Genomic DNA, 21574 nt, shown 5'->3' with positions numbered 1-21574 from the left:
TAGTCCTACTGAATATACTGTTAGAATTTGTATTATGGCAAGAAAAAAGCAGCTAAGTAAAGAAAAACGAGTGGCCATCATTACTTTAAGAAATGAAGGTCAGTCAGTCCGAAAAATTTGGAAAACTTTGAAAGTATGCCCAAGTGCAGTGGCAAAAACCATCAAGCGCTACAAAGAAACTGGCTCACATGAGGACCACTCCAGGAAAGGAAGACCAAGAGTCACCTCTGCTTCTGAGGATAAGTTTATCTGACTCACCACCCTCAGAAATCGCAGGTTAACAGCAGCTCAGATTAGAGACCAGGTCAATGCCACACAGAGTTCTAGCAGCAGACACATCTCTACAAAAACTGTTAAGAGGAGACTTTGTGCAACAGGCCTTCATGGTAAAATAGCTGCTAGGAAACCACTGCTAAGGACAGGCAACAAGCAGATGAGACTTGTTTGGGCTAAAGAACACAAGAAATGGACATTAGACCAGTGGAAATCTGTGCTTTGGTCTGATGAGTCCAAATTTGGGATCTTTGGTTCCAACCACCGTGTCTTTGTGTGACGCAGAAAAGGTGAATGGATGGACTCTACATACCTGGTTCCCACTGTGAAGCATGGAGGAGGAGGTGTGATGGTGTGGGGGTGCTTTGCTGGTGACACTGTTGGGGATTTATGCAAAATTGAAGGCATACTGAACCAGCATGGCTACCACAGCATCTTGCAGCTGCATGCTATTCCATCCGGTTTGCGTTTAGTTGGACCATCATTTGTTTTTCAACAGGACAATGACCCCAAACACACCTCCAGGTTGTGTAAGGGCTATTTGACCAAGAAGGAGAGTGATGGGTGCTACGCCAGATGACTTGGCCTCCAGTCACCAGACCTGAACCCAATCGAGATGGTTTGGGGTGAGCTGGACCGCAGAGTGAAGGCAAAAGGGCCAACAAGTGCTGAGCATCTCTGGGAACTCCTTCAAAATATTGGAACACCATTCCTGGTGACTACCTCTTGAAGCTCATCAAGAGAATGCCAAGACTGTGCAAAGCAGTCATCAAAGCAAAAGGTGGCTATTTTGAAGAACCAAGAACATAAGACATAACAAAAAAGTGTGAAACAACTGAAATTAAGTATATAATTCCACATGTGTTAATTCATAGTTTTGATGCCTTCAGTGTGAATGTACAATTTTCATAGTCATGAAAATACAGAAAAATCTTTAAATGAAAAGGTGTGTCCAAACTTTTTTGTCTGTACTGTATATACAGTATATATATATATATATATATATATATATATATATATATACTACATTATGTATAAATGAAATAATAATTTATAATACAATGAAACAACATTTTGTAGGATCCTGCAAAGCAGAACCAATATTTCAATGTTAGTTATTTTAATGGTAAGAAACATGAATTAATAAAATATAAGGAATATATTCTCTTTTTTTTTTTAAACGTCCAGCGTTGAAAAATCGGTATATATATATATATATATATATATATATGTATACAAGAATACACCTAATACAAAAATTCCACTATAGCGATAACGTTAGGACTTATCTATAGAGATCGTGATGTTTATTCAGATGTCACATTGCTTATTTTTACATGTCTGCAAATAAAGTCTTGTAGTTCATTTGTAAGTGTGGAACTATTTTTCATCATCCTTTTTTCTTCTTCTTTCTCACGTCATCTTCCATAATTAATTTATACAGAGTCTGTACACAGTGTGAGATTTCAAGGAATTGCTGCCTAAATACACAGATCAAACGTCGCAGCTTACGTTGCTTGTGCAAGGCTGACACATGAAGATGAAGCTCTTCTTTGTTTAGCAGACGCATATTTTTGAAGTTCCTGCCAAAATCTTTTTTCGAGGGCTTGTCAAATGCATCGGTTTTCATACAGTTTTCCACCTATGTACTGTATACAGATAGATTTGTCCTTCCTTACCTTTGTTTTGGGCCAGTGAGAAAACCAACTTTAGAGAAAAAAAAACAAGAACATTATTTTGTGATACTCTTTTGGGAGAGGTTCATACTATATGTGTCTGTATGTTGCCAGTCAGTGGTTGTTGTGATCACTATAAGCCATACATCTGCTACTGACTGCCATTTTCTTGTTTCCATTGCTTTTGAAAGTCTACGTCCATACAATTAAAAAGATAGTATGTTGACATATACTGTCCCCACATATACTGTCCATAAAACACAGTGTGAACAGAACATTAAATACATTGTTTTAGTATCACAGAAGTTCATAAACCCTACTAATGGCATCTAATAATATAACAATCTTAAAGGACAAGTACAATGTTACTGGGTTAATTGCCTCCTGCCAGAAGTCTGTAGTATGTCTGTGGGCAGGGGACGCATCTGGCGGATTAAATCAGGAAATTATACGAAGCCCGAAGCTCCTGCTGCAATACGGGAAGTATTTTCCACTCTTATATGAAGCATGGAAAATAGTTTCCGTTGACTCTGATCATTCACCATAAGCTAATCATATGCTGTAGACAAAATATTATGCAGCATAGGAGCACAGCCACACTCCTACTAAAACTGCCGGGATCAGAGAATACTCAGATCACACACACTAAAGAGTTGTCTCAGAAATACAACCCTTTTATCAATTCAATTCCTCATGAGTTTTGTTTCTGAAACCCCAGAGATCCTGATTCCAGCAATGTGTAACTTACGTCACTGGGTGCAGCAGTTATGATTGGGCCACAGTTTTCACTGTTGAAGATCTAGCAGAGCTCAATTGTTGAGCTGTGTATAACCGCACAGCTTTCTGAGTATACGGTATAGTGAGAGAGAGCTGCCAATCAGTGCCGGGGATATGGCTGGACTAGGAGGCACAAGAACAGTTGTCCTGTAGTGATAATCTCCTACTGATAAATCAATGGTTGTATTGAAACAGCAAAACACAGCCTAAAAAGTGACATATCACTGGAATCAGGGTATCTGCTCCTACATTATGGTGCTCTTAGATTGCATAGTAAATATCTAGTGAAAGGTTCCCTTTAAACACTTTATGACATATGTTGTAAACTCACGTCATATGTCATATGTCATGTCTCATGTCGTGTCTCATGTCGTGTCCCTGTGACGTGATCGTGTAAAGTGCTGCAGACCGGTAGTTGTGACCGAGCTGCTGTCCGGTTGCGCTCTGGCACTTTACAGACAAGGGGTGTGCCAGTCCTAGCGTGCTGCAGGGTGTGGGGTGCATCACACTCGCTTGTAGGCCGCAAACCTCCGCTGACTCCAGGCTTCCGGTCTCAGGAGCCACCGCACACAATGCATGGGACACCAGGTTCTTTGTAGCAGTCAAACCTTTACTAAACAGTCCAAGTTATAGAGATAGGGCACAGCAATGCACAGTTCCTTCCTCCTTATCACAACTCTTCTTCTGTTCTGCCACTCGTTCAATCTGAAGTGTCGCCAAGCCCATTGACTTCACCAACCCCAGGAATTCGCCATTGACTCCGGCAGTGCTCCCGGGTCCGGCCACCTGCCCCTTTATGTAACTCCATGTCTACCCACCTAGTGATGTCTGAAGACCAGGTCTGCCCCATGGACTCTGGCCCTAGTCCTAGGCTCCAGACGTTGGTGGAATGTCCATCAGGGATCTCCATTTGGCCGTCCACTGTCCTGAACGTTTGGCCCATGCTGTCCCTAGCAACCCACCACGCCAACTGAACTTGAACCCACTCCACACTTCACTGGCTGTCACTGAATTCCCTCTAACCAGGAAGTGCCCCCCCTTATCAGCGCTAGTGCCCACGCCCTGGGCTAGTCCTAACCTTAACCATTTCCTGTCCGGCATGCTAACCTATTATCCTTACACTATATTCTGTGCTGCCCTAAGCTTACCGTTATGCCATATTCACATTATGCATTAACACTTTATATCCTGCACATCACCGTAATACATTATATCGCCATACATTAGACACACGTTACTTCACATATAAAACCGCACAACGGTATTCACATAGTGCTTCTGTTGTCTTCACGGACAGGAACAGGGTAAGACAGTCCACATCCCTACAATCGCAGGGCACTAGTTAGTTGTCATCAGGGGCGGACACAGACAGCTTGGGGCCCCTGTGCAGGAAATGTGTTTGGGCCCCCCCTTCTTTAAAGGCGACAAAGCTACATTATATATATATATATATATATATATATATATATATACAGTGGGGCAAAAAAGTATTTAGTCAGTCAGCAATAGTGCAAGTTCCACCACTTAAAAAGATGAGAGGCGTCTGTAATTTACATCATAGGTAGACCTCAACTATGGGAGACAAACTGAGAAAAAAAAATCCAGAAAATCACATTGTCTGTTTTTTTATCATTTTTTTTGCATATTATGGTGGAAAATTAGTATTTGGTCAGAAACAAACAATCAAGATTTCTGGCTCTCACAGACCTGTAACTTCTTCTTTAAGAGTCTCCTCTTTCCTCCACTCATTACTTGTAGTAATGGCACCTGTTTAAACTTATCAGTATAAAAAGACACCTGTGCACACCCTCAAACAGTCTGACTCCAAACTCCACTATGGTGAAGACCAAAGAGCTGTCAAAGGACACCAGAAACAAAATTGTAGCCCTGCACCAGGCTGGGAAGACTGAATCTGCAATAGCCAACCAGCTTGGAGTGAAGAAATCAACAGTGGGAGCAATAATTAGAAAATGGAAGACATACAAGACCACTGATAATCTCCCTCGATCTGGGGCTCCACACAAAATCCCACCCCATGGGGTCAGAATGATCACAAGAACGGTGAGCAAAAATCCCAGAACCATGCGGGGGGACCTAGTGAATGAACTGCAGAGAGCTGGGACCAATGAAACAAGGCCTACCATAAGTAACACACTACGCCACCATGGACTCAGATCCTGCAGTGCCAGACGTGTCCCACTGCTTAAGCCAATACATGTCCGGGCCCGTCTGAAGTTTGCTAGAGAGCATTTGGATGATCCAGAGGAGTTTTGGGAGAATGTCCTATGGTCTGATGAAACCAAACTGGACCTGTTTGGTAGAAACACAACTTATCGTGTTTGGATGAAAAAGAATACTGAGTTGCATCCATCAAACACCATTCCTACTGTAAAGCATGGTGGTGGAAACATCATGCTTTGGGGCTGTTTCTCTGCAAAAGGGCCAGGACGACTGATCTGGGTACATGAAAGAATGAATGGGGCCATGTATCGTGAGATTTTGAGTGCAAACCTCCTTCCATCAGCAAGGGCATTGAAGATGAAATGTGGCTGGGTCTTTCAACTTGACAATGATCCAAAGCACACCACCAGGGCAACGAAGGAGTGGCTTCGTAAGAAACCTTTCAAGGTCCTGGAGTGGCCTAGCCAGTCTCCAGATCTCAACCCTATAGAAAACCTTTGGAGGGAGTTGAAAGTCCGTGTTGCCAAGCGAAAAGCCAAAAACATCACTGCTCTAGAGGAGATCTGCATGGAGGAATGGGCCAACATACCAACAACAGTGTGTGGCAACCTTGTGAAGACTTACAGAAAACGTTTGACCTCTGTCATTGCCAACAAAGGATATATTACAAAGTATTGAGATGAAATTTTGTTTCTGACCAAATACTTATTTTCCACCATAATATGCAAATAAAATGTTAAAAAAACAGACAATGTGATTTTCTGGATTTTTTTTTCTCAGTTTGTCTCCCATAGTTGAGGTCTACCTATGATGTAAATTACAGACGCCTCTCATCTTTTTAAGTGGTGGAACTTGCACTATTGCTGACTGACTAAATACTTTTTTGCCCCACTGTATATATATATATATATATATATACACTTTAGAATATGCCCATGTATAATAAACACCTGTGTCTACTGCATATGTGACATAGTATACATTAATGTATAAGGGTATGGTTCCACGGTCAGGAATCGGCAGCGCTTTGGACGCAGCACATGTCCGCTTGGTCCAAAGCGCTGCCGGCTTTGGTACGAGTGATGCTTCCGCATGTGTTCATTGAACACATACGGAATCACCGCATCCTATACATTGGACTGTGATATTTATCTTGTGGAGACTGAGCGTCTCCGCAAGATAAATAGACATGCTACGGTCTAGAAAGATGTGCCGCATGTCCGTCTCTGCAGGGAAGCTGCGGGTGCCGCTGCATACATAGTGGACATTGGATTCCTTGAAATCTCATGCACTATGCTGTAACATCAGGAGCTGCGGACTGGATGCTGCGGATGTACACAGCGTCCAATCCGCAGAGTTTACTGACAGTGGAAACATACCCTTATATGTGTGTTTAATGCAACAGATACAGTATATGTGAAAAAGTCTTCAGTGGGGGATGGGCTCAGGGGGTCAGTCCCAGCCTGGATCTGATACTGCAGTGATGACTGGAGTCCCGTCAGAGAATAGACCCAGTGATTTAGTGACTGTGTTCCTGAGCTCTCTGGTCCCTGCTGTGTGTGGATGAAAATCCTGCACTGACCAGAGAACACAAAGCTCCGGGGGTCACAGTCAGTAAATCACTGCTTCTAGTCTCTGACTGCAGCCCCTGTCTCCCCTCTTTACTCTGCAAACAATCCGTCACATTCAGACCGTTCTTTACCTCCTGTTCAGGGGGTGATTGAGGTCCTGCACAGCTGCAGCTTCCTTCCAGGCATGAGTGTGCAGACGCCGTTCTGCACAGGCTGGAAGTGTGTGCAGGGAGAAGGTGCCAGACAGGACGAGCCGGGAGGAGGAGCAGCCGTGAAGAAGACCTCTGCGCACGGATCCTATCCTGAAGCTGCACGCCGACAGCTTCCTGTCTCGCACAGCCGCAGCTGTGAGAGAGGAAGCAGGAAGCATCCATTCCCTGCAGATCCGTTGCCATTTTCTCTTGCAGGCAGCGGAGCTGCAGGGATTGCTCCATGCCTGCCGCACATGAGGGCAATCTGGCCAGGGGGCCCCCGGAGCCTCGGGGCCGGATAGACTGGCCAGATTGCCCTCTATATTAGCCGCCCTCGGGGGTGAACCTAGCCTCTCTGCTGCCTGAGGCGAACGGAAAAATGGCGCGCCCCCCCACCCCCACAGTCCCTGCCTCACTGCCTGTGCACACACATCCCTCCACCGGACCCGGTAATCGCCGCTCGCAGTAGCATACCAGCAGAGGTGTATCTAGGGTTTCTGGCACCAGGGACAAGAATTCATTTTGGTGCCTCCCCTCCGCCAAGGACATATGCGATTTGCACACTCAGTCATGTACCCACGAGCTCCTCTCCCTAATGCTCTCAATGTTCAGTGAAAAACTGAGAGAAGCAGAAGAGAAGCTCGATGTCACAGGACCACAAGTATGAAAGTCGCATATGAGTGAAGTGTCCATGTTACGACTACTGGAACCTGCAGAGCTGAATCCTGACATCGCAGCTTCTGAATTCTCACAACCAATGCACTGCACACTACTAGGATTCTCCCTTGCCTGTGGACGGTCATGTCAGCACAAGCATTTTCACTGACGGAGGCTACACATGTCTAGTCAGCACATGACCGCACGTATGTAAATCGCCAGCACGACAGAATCCTGACAGCGTGCAGTGCGCACTGTGAGAATTCAGAAGTCTGCAGTCACAAAGAATGACTGCAGACTCATTACAAACCTGGACATCCCCTTTAAAGCTCCTAACATAAATAAAAACATGAGAGTTAGTCAGTATCACAAATAACATTTACATCCAGGTACCTTATAGATGATGTCGTCTCTGGAGCTGTTCTTCTTTTCTTCATCTTGTCCAGATCCCATGATGAGTTTTCTCATCCACAGCCGTCTCTGCAGACTTCCATCTTTTCCGCTCTTTTGCAGAAAGTCTCCACAAGATGCCCTTAAAGATACAAGTGTCATTATAATGCTCCGGAATAAAAAATTGCCCCTCACTATATTGTCTGCACAAAATATGACCCCCACACTGTCCCTCTTATGGTACATGCTCTTCACACTGACCTCTCCTTTCTATACCGGCCCCCTCTTCACACTGTCCACTCACACTGTGTCCCCCCTATAGGGCCCAGTATTTATACTCCATATTTATACTCCATCCTCCTACCCTGTGTGCATGGCTCCCCCATCCTTCTCACCTGCGTTCACGGCTCCCGTAATTCCTTCTCCCCTGCGTTCACGGCTCCCCCATCCTTCTCCCCTGCGTGCTGGGCTACCCCATCCTTCTCCCCTGCGTTCACGGCTCCGCCATCCTTCTCCCCTGCGTTCAGGGCTCCCCCATCCTTATCCCCTGCGTTCACGGCTCCCCCATCCTTCTCCCCTGCGTTCACGGCTCCCCCATCCTTCTCCCCTGCGTTCACGGCTCCCCCATCCTCCCCTGCATTCACGGCTCCCCCATCCTTCTCCCCTGCGTGCTGGGCTACCCCATCCTTCTCCCCTGCGTTCACGGCTCCGCCATCCTTCTCCCCTGCGTTCACGGCTCCCCCATCCTTATCCCCTGCGTTCACGGCTCCCCCATCCTTCTCCCCTGCGTTCACGGCTCCCCCATCCTTCTCCCCTGCGTTCACGGCTCCCCCATCCTTCTCCCCTGCGTTCACGGCTCCCCCATCCTCCCCTGCATTCACGGCTCCCCCATCCTTCTCCCCTGCATTCACGGCTGCCCCATCCGTCTCCCCTGCGTTCACGGCTCCCCCATCCTTCTCCCCTGCGTTCACGGCTCCCCCATCCTTCTCCCCTGCGTTCACGGCTCCCCATCCTTCTCCCCTGCGTTCACGGCTCCCCCATCCTTCTCCCATGCGTGCTGGGCTCCCCCATCCTTCTCCCCTGCGTTCACGGCTGCCCCATCCTTCTCCCCTGCGTTCACGGCTCCCCCATCCTTCTCCCGTGTTCACGGCTCCCGTAATTCCTTCTCCCCTGCGTTCACGGCTCCCCCATCCTTCTCCCCTGCATGCTGGGCTCCCCCATCCTTCTCCCCTGCCTTCACGGCTGCCCCATCCTTCTCCCCTGCGTTCACGGCTCCCCCATCCTTCTCCCCTGCGTTCACGGCTCCCCATCCTTCTCCCCTACGTTCACGGCTCCCCCATCCTTCTCCCCTGCGTTCACGGCTCCCCCATCCTTCTCCCCTGCGTTCACGGCTCCCCCATCCTTCTGCCCTGCGTTCACGGCTCCCCCATCCTTCTCCCCTGCGTTCACGGCTCCCCCATCCTTCTCCCCTGCGTTCACGGCTCCCCATCCTTCTCCCCTGCGTTCACGGCTCCCCCATCCTTCTCCCCTGCGTTCACGGCTCCCCCATCCTTCTCCCCTGCGTTCACGGCTCCCCCATCCTTCTCCCCTGCGTTCACGGCTCCCCCATCCTCCCCTGCATTCACGGCTCCCCCATCCTTCTCCCCTGCGTTCACGGCTCCCCCATCCTTATCCCCTGCGTTCACGGCTCCCCCATCCTTCTCCCCTGCGTTCACGGCTCCCCCATCCTTCTCCCCTGCGTTCACGGCTCCCCCATCCTCCCCTGCATTCACGGCTCCCCCATCCTTCTCCCCTGCGTGCTGGGCTACCCCATCCTTCTCCCCTGCGTTCACGGCTCCGCCATCCTTCTCCCCTGCATTCACGGCTCCCCCATCCTTCTCCCCTGCGTTCACGGCTCCCCCATTCTTCTCCCCTGCGTTCACGGCTCCCCCATCCTCCCCTGCATTCACGGCTCCCCCATCCTTCTCCCCTGCGTGCTGGGCTACCCCATCCTTCTCCCCTGCGTTCACGGCTCCCCCATCCTTATCCCCTGCGTTCACGGCTCCCCCATCCTTCTCCCCTGCGTTCACGGCTCCCCCATCCTTCTCCCCTGCGTTCACGGCTCCCCCATCCATCTCCCCTGCGTTCACGGCTCCCCCATCCTTCTCCCCTGCGTTCACGGCTCCCCCATCCTCCCCTGCATTCACGGCTCCCCCATCCTTCTCCCCTGCATTCACGGCTGCCCCATCCTTCTCCCCTGCGTTCACGGCTCCCCCATCCTTCTCCCCTGCGTTCACGGCTCCCCCATCCTTCTCCCCTGCGTTCACGGCTCCCCATCCTTCTCCCCTGCGTTCACGGCTCCCCCATCCTTCTCCCATGCGTGCTGGGCTCCCCCATCCTTCTCCCCTGCGTTCACGGCTGCCCCATCCTTCTCCCCTGCGTTCACGGCTCCCCCATCCTTCTCCCGTGTTCACGGCTCCCGTAATTCCTTCTCCCCTGCGTTCACGGCTCCCCCATCCTTCTCCCCTGCATGCTGGGCTCCCCCATCCTTCTCCCCTGCCTTCACGGCTGCCCCATCCTTCTCCCCTGCGTTCACGGCTCCCCCATCCTTCTCCCCTGCGTTCACGGCTCCCCATCCTTCTCCCCTGCGTTCACGGCTCCCCCATCCTTCTCCCCTGCGTTCACGGCTCCCCCATCCTTCTCCCCTGCGTTCACGGCTCCCCCATCCTTCTGCCCTGCGTTCACGGCTCCCCCATCCTTCTCCCCTGCGTTCACGGCTCCCCCATCCTTCTCCCCTGCGTTCACGGCTCCCCATCCTTCTCCCCTGCGTTCACGGCTCCCCCATCCTTCTCCCCTGCGTTCACGGCTCCCCCATCCTTCTCCCCTGCGTTCACGGCTCCCCCATCCTTCTCCCCTGCGTTCACGGCTCCCCCATCCTCCCCTGCATTCACGGCTCCCCCATCCTTCTCCCCTGCATTCACGGCTGCCCCATCCTTCTCCCCTGCGTTCACGGCTCCCCCATCCTTCTCCCCTGCGTTCACGGCTGCCCCATCCTTCTCCCCTGCGTTCACGGCTCCCCATCCTTCTCCCCTGCGTTCACGGCTCCCCCATCCTTCTCCCCTGTGTGCTGGGCTCCCCCATCCTTCTCCCCTGCGTTCACGGCTGCCCCATCCTTCTCCCCTGCGTTCACGGCTCCCCCATCCTTCTCCCCTGTGTTCACGGCTCCCGTAATTCCTTCTCCCCTGCGTTCACGGCTCCCCCATCCTTCTCCCCTGCATGCTGGGCTCCCCCATCCTTCTCCCCTGCCTTCACGGCTGCCCCATCCTTCTCCCCTGCGTTCACGGCTCCCCCATCCTTCTCCCCTGCGTTCACGGCTCCCCATCCTTCTCCCCTGCGTTCACGGCTCCCCCATCCTTCTCCCCTGCGTTCACGGCTCCCCCATCCTTCTCCCCTGCGTTCACGGCTCCCCCATCCTTCTCCCCTGCATGCTGGGCTCCCCCATCCTTCTCCCCTGCCTTCACGGCTGCCCCATCCTTCTCCCCTGCGTTCACGGCTCCCCCATCCTTCTCCCCTGCGTTCACGGCTCCCCATCCTTCTCCCCTGCGTTCACGGCTCCCCCATCCTTCTCCCCTGCGTTCACGGCTCCCCATCCTTCTCCCCTGCGTTCACGGCTCCCCCATCCTTCTCCCCTGCGTTCACGGCTCCCCCATCCTTCTGCCCTGCGTTCACGGCTCCCCCATCCTTCTCCCCTGCGTTCACGGCTCCCCCATCCTTCTCCCCTGCGTTCACGGCTCCCCCATCCTTCTCCCCTGCGTTCACGGCTCCCCCATCCTTCTCCCCTGCGTTCACGGCTCCCCATCCTTCTCCCCTGCGTTCACGGCTCCCCCATCCTTCTCCCCTGCGTGCTGGGCTCCCCCATTCTTCTCCCCTGTGTTCATGGCTCCCCCATTCTTCTTCCCTGCGTTCACAGCTCCCCCATTCTTCTCCCCTGCGTTCACGGCTCCCCCATCCTTCTCCCCTGCGTGCATGCCTCCCCTATCCTTCCACCCTGCGTGCATGGCTCCCCATCCTTTTTCCTTGTGTGCATGGCTCCCCATCCTTTTTCCTTGTGTGCATGGCTCCCCATCCTTTTTCCTTGTGTGCATGGCTCCCCATCCTTTTTCCCTGTGTGCATGGCTCCCCATCCTTTTTCCCTGTGTGCATGGCTCCCCATCCTTTTTCCCTGTCATACTTACCTCTCACCGCGCAGCACAGAACAGAACTTCCTTCCTGGCATCTCTTCTGCAGCGTCTTCCTTCCTGTCTTCAGCGGTCACATGATAGCGCTAATTAAGGTCATGAATATGCGCATATTCATGACCTTAAATTAGCGGTACCATGTGACCGCTGAAGACAGGACGCGCTGCCGGCGCTGGGACGCAGTTGCAACCATCGCTGGAGGAAGGTGAGTATTACGTCTTCAGGGAGGGAGGAGGGGGGGGGGGCGGGAAGGAGGGAGGAGGGGGGGGCGGGAAGGAGGGAGGAGGGGGCGGGAAGGAGAGAGGGAGGAGGGGGGGGCGGGAAGGAGAGAGGGAGGAGGGGGGGCGGGCACTTGACTCCGGAGTTTTATAAAAAAAAAAAAAACCTAGCAGCGCAAATCCAGTTCTGCCGCCCTCTCTTCTGCCGCTAGTAGCGTCCCTGGCCGCCCTGCAGGGGCCCCCCAGAGCCTCCGGGCCCCGGTGCAGCTGCACCGGTTGAACCGGCGGTATGTCCGCCCATGGTTGTCATGTTATGTATAACACAAGCGATTAGATGACTGCAGCTTTTAGTCCCCTAAAAGAACTATTAAATACAGTAAAAAGTGAAAAAAAGTTTTAAAAAACGTGAAAAAAATTAAAAAACCCACAAAAGTTCAAAACACTTTTGTCATTAAAAATAAAACAATTATTTAAGGAAGCCACATAATTTAGTTTCTACTTGCAAGATGGTTTCTTTAATGCCATATGAGAGCCAATTTACACAAATAAACAACAGAAGTCACAGTGATCTGTTAGATCCCCAGCACGATGCACACCCACAGCACCCAATGGACTTTTATAGAGGGGTCTGTCCAGTTACAAAAGGTCTTTGTTGTTTTGGAAGGACATATAGCACTGCATGTAGCACTAATTTTTCTATTGATTATGGTAAAATCAAAGGTAGCATTTCCGCCACAGATGTGAGCAGAACCTTGGAATGCTTGATCAGATGTTTAGAAAACAGTGATGGGCGAACCTGAACTATAAAGTTCGGGATCCGTACCCGACACCTAGTGTCCGTGCATGGACCCCGAACATGGACTTCTCCACGAAGTCCATGTTACTGGTCGGGTTCGGCAGCACGAACATCGGGGGTTTAGCATGCTGTTATCTGTGTGACAGCGAGAGAAACACCTGCTCTGATTAACGGTAAGTACGTTACCGCCATTTAGAGTGCTGCGGTTCCCATGCTGTCAGACAGAAGCTCTGACCAGTGGTAAAAAGGATACCACTGGTCACAGGTGTCGGCTGATGAGAGTACTACTCTCATCATCGTGCACTAGCTCTTGCTGATATTAGAGACAACAGGCATACGAAGATGAGAGTATTCATAAGCCAATTTTTTAAATTGTGAGGGGTCCCCTCTATTTTTGACAACCAGTGCAGGGAAAACCGACGGCTGCGGCCTACAGCCCTCAGTTGTCAGCGTTACCTTGGCTGGTTATCAAAAATAGAGGGGACCCCAATCCATGTTTTTTTTTACTTATTTAAATCAATAATGTAAAAAAACGACATAGGCTCCCCCACCATTTTTAACAACCAGCCAAGCTAAAGAAGACATCCGGGGGCTGGTATTCTCAGACTAGTAAGAGGTTGTGGATATTGACCCTCCAGCCTAAAAAGCTGCCCCAGAAAAGGCGCATCTATTTGATGGGGTAATAGTTGTAGGGTTAATGTCAGCTGATATCAAGCCCACAGTTTAGTAATCGAGAGGCGTCCATTACTAATCCCATAGTCATAATGTAACAAAGACACTGCCAGAATAAAATCCTTTATTTGAAATAAAACACAGACTTCTTTATTTGAAATAAAACTCTCCACCCTCTTTTACACATTTATTTTCAAAAATCCAGGACAGAGACACTCAGCTGAGGCTGTCAATTCAGCTGCAGCACCTGGCGGTGACGTCAATAAGGTGAGTGGAGTTCATAGTCGCCAGCGGCTGTGACCTTTTTATCTCTGGTCACAGCTGCTGGCTCACATGCTGTCATCTGTATGACAGCATGGGACCCGAGGTTCTCTGACGGGCGGTAACTTGAAAGGTTACCGCTGATCAGAGGCGGTGTTTCTCGCTCTGTCACATAGATGTGGGAAACACTGGATGTTCAGCCCCTCATTTATTTGAATGAGGTCCGGGTTCGGGCACCGTTCTGGTACCCAAACCAAACTTTTTAAAAATGTCCTTCTAAACCTGCCAGACCCGAATATCCATAAGTTCGCCCATTGCTCTTAGAAAATACACATTTTGTTTTCATCCAAAGCATCTGATTGTTCTCCAACCATCTGCTTTCCTTACACAAAGTTTCCGGGTCAGTGAGATGACCTTTCATTTACAAAATAAAAATCTCATGACAATTTACAAGCTTGACGTTCCCACAAAGACATTTCTGGGTAAATACCTCATGTAATATATGATCAAAATAACCTTAGTTCCCAAAATAAGCAAACTAACCAGTCAGAAAGGGTGCAGGGATAAATCTGCAAAAAGTACAGACTCAACCAGTGCACTGTGCAGATGTAATCCGTCTTTCTTTAATTAGAAGGACTAAGTCAATTGTTCATCATTTTCCATTAGGATTAACGTCACAATTCACTTTTGTCAAAAAGAGTTTAAAAAAAAATGTGTAGAAGAAAATTCTAAATCCTGGAATCAAGTCAGGAAAATGAAAAAAAGATGCAATCATGTAAAAAATGTGCTGACTTCTAGATATAAATCGACTGGTAATAAAGCAGTGCGGCCACCAGTCATAAACTTCTCAAGATCGTCCATAATAAGTCATAATTCTGGATCTAGTCAAAAAGCAAAAATGATTAAGGCTACGTTCACATTTGCGTTGTGCGCCGCTGCGTCGGCGACGCAACACACAACGCAAATAAAAACGCACCAAAACGCACGCAAAAACGCTGCGTTTTGCGATGCATGCGTCCTTTTTTGCCGAAATTTGGATGCAAGAAAAATGCAACTTGTTGCATTTTCTGCGCCCAACGCTTGCGGCAAAAAAAACGCATGCGTCGCACAACGCAGCACAACGCATGTCCATGCGCCCCCCATGTTAAATATAGGGGCGCATGACGCATGCGTTGCCGCAGCATTTCCCGACGCAGCATCGGGAAACGCTAATGTGAACGTTACCTAAATGGCAAATGTGAGTAACTTCCATTACATCGTGCAAACGCAGTCCAAACCACAAGTGCCTGACCAGGGATACCATCAAGGCAGTGTGTGAACTTTACCCACTATTTTAATTTGCCAGCACATCAAAAATAAAAAAAGGAAATAGGTTTGTTAATAGTTTTATATCAAAATGTACTCCCCCTTTAAGTCTACAGCGCCTATGGAGACACAACAGCGATTTTAAAATCGGTCCAATTTTATCCCTGCAAAGTCAGACGAGTGTAATGCAAGTGTCATGCGTTTTTCATGCCAGTACAATCCGATTTTTCACACCTAGTATCCGATTTAGGTCACATGCACACATCCAGTATTTGGTGAGTTTTTTTACATCAGTATTTGTAAGCCAAAACCAGGAGTGGGTGAAAAATGCAGAAGTGGTGCATATGTTTCTATTATACTTTTCCTCTGATTGTTCCATTCCTGGTTTTGGTTTACAAATACTGGGGTAAAAAAACTCACCAAATACTCAATGTGTGTGTAATGGGATGAAGGATTACGTCCTCTTATGCTTTTCCTCCTTAACAGGTTCTGATACTGTCTGTTCTAGTATGGTGTATATACAGTATGTTATTATACAGGGTGGGCCATTTATATGGATACACCTAAATAAAATGGGAATGGTTGGTGATATCAACTTTCTGTTTGTGGCACATTAGTATTTGGGAGGGGGAAATCTTTTCAAGATGGGTGGCGGCCATTTTCAAGTCAGCCACTTTGGATCCAACTTTATTTTTTCCAATGGGAAGAGGGTCATGTGACACATCAAACTTATTGAGAATTTCACAGGAAAAACAATGGTGTGCTTGGTTTTAACGTAACTTTACTCTTTCATGAGTTATTTACAAGTTTATGACCACTTATAAAATGTGTTCAAAGTGCTGCCCATTGTGTTGGATGGTCAATGCAACCCTCTTCTCCCACTCTTGACACACTGATAGCGACACCGCAGAAGAAATGCTAGCACAGGCTTCCAGTATCCGTTGTTTCAGTTGCTGCAGATCTCGTAACTTCACAGCAGGTACGGACTGGAGTTGAAATTCAGCCCTGGCATTTGAAATCACACAGGCCCATGTTGTCCCAGTCCCCATGAACCAGATGGGATATATTACTAATATTACCCTGGATGGAGGAAAGGAAGATTTTCTACAACACCAATATTTCTAATGATACCCGTGGCCTGCTGGGGTAAGTGATGGAGTCAGCAACCTTGTGCTTTGTCACAACTCTTAACAGTATGGGTGTCTTGAGAACACTGATTCTGTTAACAACGTATGAGACAAGGCAGGCCATGACCAGACAGGCCCTTCTGGCATTTGCCAGAATTGCCAGATGGACAGTCCGGCCCTGCTTCCCAGCATAGACAATTGCCTTCAAATGACCCCAGCATCTGAAAAAATTATAAACGCCAGAATTACGTTTTTTTTGGTTGTAGCAACATTGCATTAAAATGCAATAACGGGAGATCAAAAGAACATATCTGCACCAGAATGGTATCACTAAAAATGACAGCTCGGCACGCAAAAAGTAAGCCCTCATGCGACCTCAGGTCACAAAAAATGGAGATGGTACGGGTATCCGAAAATTGCGCAATTTTTATTTATTTTTTTAACAAAGTTTGGAATTTGTTTTTGCCACTTAGATAAAAGAGAACCTAGACATGTTTGGTGTCTATGAACTCATAATGACCTGGAGAAACGAAATGGCAGATAAGTTTTAGCATTTAGTGAACCTAGCAAAAAAGCCAAACAAAAAAGATGATTGGGATTGCACTTTTTTTGCAATTTCACTGCACTTGGAATATTTTTCCCGTTTTCTAGTACACAATATGCTAAAACCAATGGCGTCATTCAAAAGTAGAACTTGTCCTGAATAAAAATAAAAAAGTTATGGCTCTGGGAAGGAGGGGAGCAAAAAACAAACACGGAAAAACGGAAAATCCCAAGGTCATGAAGTGGTTAACCTGCCCAATTCCAGCATTGCTGAAGCATCCCCAGATCATCACCGATTCGCCACAAATTTCACAGTGGGTCCAAGAAACTGTGGCTTGTATGCCTCTCCAGGTCTCCATCTAAGTTCGTCAAAGTAGCCACCTTTTGCTTTGATGACTGCTTTGCACACTCTTGGCATTCTCTTGATGAGCTTCAAGAGGTAGTCACTGGAAATGGTCTTCCAACAATCTTGAAGGTGTTCCCAGAGATGCTTAGAACTTGTTGACCCTTTTGCCTTCACTCTGCGGTCCAGCTCACCCCAAACCATCTCGATTGGGTTCAGGTCTGGTGACTGTGGAGCCCAGGTCATCTGGCATAGCACCCCATCACTCTCCATCTTGGTCAAATAGCCCTTGCACAGCCTGGGGGTGTGTTTGGGGTCAATGTCCTGTTGAAAAATAAATGATGGTCCAACTAAATGCAAACCGGATGGAATAGCATGCTGCTGCAAGATGCTGTGGTAGCCATGCTGGTTCAGTATGCCTTCAATATTGAATAAATCCCCAATAGTGTCACCAGCAAAGCACCCCCACACCATCACACCTCCTCCTCCATGCTTCACGGTGGGAACCAGGCATGTAGAGTCCATCCATTCACCTTTTCTGCGTCGCAGAAAGACACGGTGGTTGGAACCAAAGATCTCAAATTTGGACTCATCAGACCAAAACACAGATTTCCACTGGTCTAATGTCCATTCCTTGTTTTCTTTACCCAAAAAAGTCTCTTCTGCTTGTTGCCTGTCCTTAGCAGTGGTTTCCTAGCAGCTGTTTTACCATGAAGGCCTGCTGCACAAAGTCTCCTCTTAACAGTTGTTGTAGAGATGTGTCTGCTGCTAGAACTCTGTGTGGCATTGACCTGGTCTCTAATCTGAGCTGCTGTTAACCTGCGATTTCTGAGGCTGGTGACTCAGATAAACATATCCTCAGAAGCAGAGGTGACTCTTGGTCTTCCTTTCCTGGGGCGGTCCTCATGTGAGCCAGTTTCTTTGTAGCGCTTGATGGTTTTTGCAACTGCACTTGGGGACACTTTCAAAGTTTTCCCAATTTTTCGGACTGACTGACCTTCATTTCTTAAAGTAATGATGGCCACTTGTTTTTCTTTACTTAGCTGCTTTTTTCTTGCCATAATACAAATTCTAACAGTCTATTCAGTAGGACTATCAGCTGTGTATCCACCAGACTTCTGCACAACACAACTCATGGTCCCAACCCCATTTATAAGGCAAGAAATCCCACTTATTAAATCTGACAGGGCACACCTGTGAAGTGAAAACCATTCCCGGTGACTACCTCTTGAAGCTCATCAAGAGAATGCCAAGAGTGTGCAAAGCAGTCATCAAAGCAAAAGGTGGCCACTTTGAAGAACCTAGAATATAAGACATGATTTCAGTTTTTTCACACTTTTTTGTTAAGTATATAATTCCACATGTGTTAATTCATAGTTTTGATGCCCTCAGGGTGAATGTGCAATTTTCATAGTCATGAAAATACAGAAAAATCTTTTCAATGAGAAGGTGTGTGGCTGTCTCCCCACTCTGCCCCCGTTATTGGTAAGTCTTGCACCTATACCAACCACCGTACTACTTAGTGGTGATATTATGGAGTCCGATTATGGACATTTGTTTGGTAGACTGATGCTTCTTGTAGGCTAGGCCTATTGTGGCCTTTTGTTTGCATACAGCGCTTCATTACGTGTGATCTTTTGGGGGGTTCTTTTCAGCATTTTTTAGGCATTCATTTTGTTTTTGTTACTATATAATGTTAATTGCTATTGAATTTCACGTTTGATCATGAACTATTTATGGAATAAACATTGTTTAATATTATGTTCATCGATGCTCTGTATTCTTCTCCTCAAATAAATTACTGTATATATATATGCAGTATATATATATATATATATATATATATATATATATATATATATATATATATATATATATATATATTGTGATGCAGTAACCCCTGTTACAGGTAGGGGCCACTGCATGGTCTCCCAGAATATGGAAATATAAGCCAGCTCACCCGTGATGCATAAACCAAACTTCAGGAGCACGGACCCGCTGTGTCCAGGCGTATAAAGTCCAAAAGAAAGAGAAGAAAATGTCCAGCTTCACCGAATCCGTAAAAAAGAGTTTTCTTTATTCACAAACTTTAACCCCTTCATGACCTTGGGATTTTTCGTTTTTCCGTGTTCGTTTTTCACTCCCCTCCTTCCCAGAGCCATAACTTTTTTATTTTTCCGTCAATTTGGCCATGTGAGGTCTTATTTTTTGCGGGGCGAACTGTACTTTTGAACGACATCATTGGTTTTAGCATGTCGTGTACTAGACAACGGGAAAAAAATTCCAAGTGCGGTGAAATTGCAAAAAAAGTGCAATCCCACACTTGTTTTTTGTTTGGCTTTTTTGCTAGGTTCACTAAATGCTAAAACTGACCTGACATTATGATTTTCCAGGTCAGTACGAGTTCATACACACCTAACATGACTAGGTTATTTTTTACCTAAGTGGTGAAAAAAATTCCAAACTTTGCTAAAAAAAAAATAAAAAAAAAATTGCACCATATTCCGATACTCGTAGCGTCTCCATTTTTCATAATCTGGGGTCGGTTGAGGGCTTATTTTTTGCGTGCCGAGATGACGTTTTTAATGATAGCATTTTGGTGCAGATATGTTCTCTTGATCGCCCATTATTGCATTTTAATGCAATGTCGCGGCGACCAAAAAAACGTAATTCTGGCGTTTCAAATTTTTTTCTCACTACGCTGCTTAGCGATCAGGTTAATGCTTTTTTTTAATTGATAGATCGGGCGATTCTGAGCGCGGCGATACCAAATATGTGTAGATTTGATTTTTTTTATTGATTTATTTTGATTGGGGCGAAAGGGGGGTGATTTAAACTTTTATATTTTTTTTATTTTTTTTACATTTTTTTAAACTTTTTTTTTTAACTTTTGCCATGCTTCAATAGCCTCCATGGGAGGCTAGAAGCAGGCACAGCGCGATCGCCTCTGCTACATAGCAGCGATCTGCTGATCGCTGCTATGTAGCAGAAATGGAGGTGTGCTGTGAGCGCCGACCACAGGGTGGTGCTCACAGCTGCCGGGGATCAGTAAACATAGAGGTCTCAAGGACCTCTATGGTTACAATGGAGAAGCATCGCCAACCTCCGATCATGTGACGGGGTCGGCGATGACGTCATTTCCGGCCGCCCGGCCGGATGCGGTAGTTAATTGCCGCTGTCTGCGTTTGACAGCGGCATTTAACTAGTTAATAGGCGCGGGCAGATCGCGATTCTGCTCGTGCCTATTACGGGCACATGTCAGCTGTTCAAAACAGCTGACATGTCCCTGCTTTGGTGCGGGCTCACCGCCGGAGCCCGCATCAAAGAGGGGCTTCTGACCTCGGACGTACTATCCCGTCCGAGGTCAGAAAGGGGTTAAGCATAGAGGATACAGATCTCTGCACAAACCTTATGGGTAAGAATCTCAACGCGTTTCTGGAGACTAAGCTCCCTTAATCATGACCATGAACGCATTGAGATTCTTACCCATATGGTTCCTGCTAGCAACACACACAAATCAAACCTATGGGAGTGGTTACAAGTATGTAATGTGACCAGGGTGTGGGTCACATGGTTGAGAATGTTTAGACCTGAATGGTCTGGGCTTTTGGTCCTGGAAAGGCCTATGTGTTGGGAGTTCCATCTCCCTGAATAGCACGTGGTGGGGCTTTGGACCTGGTGGCCTGGGTGTTGGATGAGCATCCTGAATAGCACCCGGGCAGGCCACATGTGTGTGTATAGAGCCTGGGATGGCCCTACGCTGAGAAAGACACCTTCCTGTTGAGGACCTTGGACTGACGAGGAGTCAGCTTGTGGAGCAGGAGCTCCTGGAAGGTAACCCTGGACAAAGGGATTGTAATAAAGAGAAGTTTATCTGCTACATGAACAGACTGGGGGTCATGACATGTTCGTGGATGTACTGAAATGAACTTTACATTACATGGTTTATGATATTTAATAAACCAAACAGTCTGATTTATATGAGAAAACCGTGCCTGAGTGCTTGATTCTTGTGCCAAGTGAGTGTCCCTCAAGACATGTAGTAAGCGAAATGCTACAATATATATGTGTATAGAGTGCTTAAAAAAATAAAGAGAACACTAAAATGCCACATCCTAGATATTACCTAGATTCAATCTTTATTCATGACAAAGAACAGAAAATGCGGCAGCACTCACCCTGTTGTAGTCCAAAGCATTGGACTACAACAGGGTGAGTGCTGCCGCATTTTCTGTTCTTTGTCATACATATGCAGCTGTCTTCTATGCGAGCACCCCCTGCGCTGAAGGCTGTTAATCATTATTCACCGCTGTTGATCTGCCGAAAGGAGTGAGGTTGTGCAGCCCGACTTTTTTTCTTTTGTTTTGGATTATCAA

The 21574-nt window shown here is 47.5% G+C and overlaps 1 long non-coding RNA gene across 1 annotated transcript; it reads right to left on the bottom strand.

Moving 5' to 3' along the window:
- Positions 1–1463: 1463 nt before the first annotated feature.
- Positions 1464–11992, bottom strand: LOC138672360 (uncharacterized). The gene is made up of 3 exons (XR_011319724.1): positions 11931–11992; positions 7720–7858; positions 1464–1980 (listed from the first exon to the last, which is right to left on the bottom strand). It is a non-coding gene; the product is annotated as an uncharacterized lncRNA (long non-coding RNA).
- Between the last annotated feature and the right edge of the window lie 9582 nt (positions 11993–21574).

Source organism: Ranitomeya imitator, chromosome 3 (genome assembly GCF_032444005.1).
Source record: "Ranitomeya imitator isolate aRanImi1 chromosome 3, aRanImi1.pri, whole genome shotgun sequence".
Taxonomy (NCBI): Eukaryota; Metazoa; Chordata; class Amphibia; order Anura; family Dendrobatidae; genus Ranitomeya; species Ranitomeya imitator.
This window is presented reverse-complemented; position numbering and strand designations above follow the sequence as displayed.